This window comes from Nycticebus coucang, chromosome 21 (genome assembly GCF_027406575.1).
Source record: "Nycticebus coucang isolate mNycCou1 chromosome 21, mNycCou1.pri, whole genome shotgun sequence".
Lineage (NCBI taxonomy): Eukaryota > Metazoa > Chordata > Mammalia > Primates > Lorisidae > Nycticebus > Nycticebus coucang.
Genome location: NC_069800.1, coordinates 54175228 through 54177985, shown reverse-complemented (window position 1 = coordinate 54177985; position 2758 = coordinate 54175228). Strand labels below are relative to the sequence as shown.

At 49.1% G+C, this 2758-nt stretch overlaps 1 pseudogene across 1 annotated transcript; it reads left to right on the top strand.

Moving 5' to 3' along the window:
• The first annotated feature begins 426 nt into the window (after window positions 1-426).
• Window positions 427-1700, top strand: LOC128573778 (ATP-dependent RNA helicase DDX39A-like; annotated as a pseudogene). The gene has a single exon (XR_008376544.1). The product of XR_008376544.1 is annotated as an ATP-dependent RNA helicase DDX39A-like (transcript).
• The last annotated feature ends 1058 nt before the right edge of the window (window positions 1701-2758 follow it).

Here is a 2758-nt window from a genome sequence, read left to right as displayed (position 1 = left end):
TGGAGAAGCATGAATCCTATGTACTCAATTTTGATATGAGGACAATTAATGACAATTAAGGTTATGGGGGGGGAGGAAAAGCAGAAAGAGGGATGGAGGGAGGTGGGTGGGGCCTTGGTGTGTGTCACACTTTATGGGGGCAAGACATGATTGCAAGAGGGACTTTACCTAACAATTGCAATCAGTGTAACCTGGCTTATTGTACCCTCAATGAATCCCCAACAATAAAAAAATAATAATAATAATAATAAATAAATAAATAAATACATTTGGCTGATTCTTAAAAAAAAAAAAAAAAGGCAGCCGTCCAGCAGGCAGAGCTGCAATCAGAAGCAGGAGGCAGATGCGTGGCAGGCTGTGACCCGGAGCTGGGCAGCAAACTAGAGTTGGGCGGCTCTTCTCAGCACCGGAGGACGAGCAGGAAACCAGCATCATGGCAGAGCAGGATGTAGAAAACGAACTTTTGGATTATGAGAAAGATGAAGAACCCCAGGCTTCTCCGGAGAGCATTCCAGCTCCCCCTAAGAAAGACGTCAAGGGATCCTATGTTTCCATCCATAGCTATGGCTTTGGATGGGACTTTCTGCTGAAACCAGAGCTCCTGAGAGCCATTGTGGACTGTGGCTTTGAGCATCCGTCTGAGGTCCAGCACGAGTGCATTCCACAGGCCATCCTGGGCATGGACGTCCTGTGCCAGGCCAAGTCTGGGATGGGCAAGACAGCAGTTTTGTACTGGCCACCCTGTCCTGACAGGTGACAGTCTTGGTCATGTGCCATACAAGGGAGCTGGCCTTCCAGATCAGCAAGGAGTATGAGCGCTTCTCCAAGTACATGCCCAGCGTCAAGGTGTCTGTCTTCTTCGGTGGCCTCTCCATCAAGAAAGATGAAGAAGTATTGAAGAAAAACTGTCCCCATGTTGTGGTGGGGACCCCGGGCCAGATCCTGGCCCTCGTGCGGAATAGGAGCCTCCACCTGAAGAATGTGAAGCACTTTGTGCTGGACGAGTGTGACAAGATGCTGGGGCAGCTGCACGTGCGGCGGGATGTGCAGGAGATCTTCGCCTGGCGCCCCACGAGAAGCAGTGCGTGATGCTCAGCGCCACCCTGAGCAGGGAGGTCCGCCCTGTCCGCAGGAAGTTCACGCAGGATCCAATGGAGGTGTTTGTGGATGACGAGACCAAGCTCACGCTGCATGGACTGCAGCAGTACGACGTCAAGCTCAAGGGCAGTGAGAAGAACCACAAACTCTTTGATCTCTTGGATGTGCTAGAGTTTAACCAGGTGGTCGTCTTTGTCAAGTCCGTGCAGCGCTGCATGGCCCTGGCCCAGCTCCTCGTGGAACAGAACTTCCCAGCCATTGCCATCCACAGGGGCATGGCCCAGGAGGAGCGCCTCTCACGCTACCAGCAGTTCAAGGATTTCCAGCGGCGGATCCTGGTGGCCACCAATCTGTTTGGCAGAGGGATGGATATTGAGCGAGTCAACATCATCTTCAACTATGACATGCCCAAGGACTCTGACACCTACCTCCATCAGGTGGCCCGGGCGGGTCGCTTTGGCACCAAAGACCTGGCCATCACTTTTGCAACTGATGAGAATGATGCCAAAATGCTCAATGATGTTCAGGAACAGTTTGAGGTGAACGTGGCAGAGCTTCCAGAGCAAATTGATATCTCCACGTACATTGAGCAGAGCCAGTAACCACATGCCTCCACGGCCTGGAGCTGCCCAAGTGCTGTTTCATGTCTTCTTCACACCAGATGGGTCTCTCTATTTATTGTTCAAAAGCTGTAGATTTGTGTAAGAATACATTTTTATTATGGAAAAAAATAAAAATAAAAATAATGTTCCCAGGCTCTTGTACAGCAAATGTTCATGTGACACAGTCCTAGCCAATGATTACTAAACATAGGCTACTGGGTAGCCTTCACAGGCGCTGACTCAGCGGGCAGGTGCCCTTTCCTGCTGGAGCTTTGGCAGCCATCTTGAGGGCATGAAGACAAAGCTCAAACAAAGACAGTGGAGTAGAAATCCAGAAAGCGCCTTGGTCCCTCCTGTTACCGTGGAATACCCTTCTATCCCTGGACGACCTGCCTGTTGACTTATTTAACAGGAGGAAAAATAAATCCCTAAGTTATTTGTTGAAGGGTTAGGGGTCTCTTTGACTTACAGCCAAAGCAAATCTCAAGAAACTCGATGCCTGTTTTTTCAACTACCCATAACAAACCACGTCCTGATATGACAAGGTACACAGCTTTCCTCTTCTCTGGGGGGCCCGTCCTCTAACTGAAATGACAGATATTTCTGCTACTTTTCCATTTGCATGGAAAACATCAAATTATAATGTACCATTTGCATTTCACCACACTAACAAAATCCTTCTTCGAAGTCAATGAAAGCTCATCCAAGGAGTAATTTCCCAATCATCAAATTTTTGAATATATATTTTAATTTGCTACCCCTGCTGGCACGCCAGTTGGTGGGTATGCTAAACCCTGGATATTAGACTAGTTTTTTTCTTTTTCCCTAAGACTTATGCAGGTCAATATTCAGATAATCTTCCACTGTGTGCATTTGTTAAGAGACATCATAGAATTAGGAAATCAGGGCGGCGCCTGTGGCTCAGTAAATAGGACGCCGGCCCCATATACCGAGGGTAGCGGGTTCAAACCCGGCCCCGGACAAACTGCAACAAAAAAATAGCCGGGCGTTGTGGCGGGTGCCTGTAGTCCCAGCTGCTGGGGAGGCCGAGGCAAGAG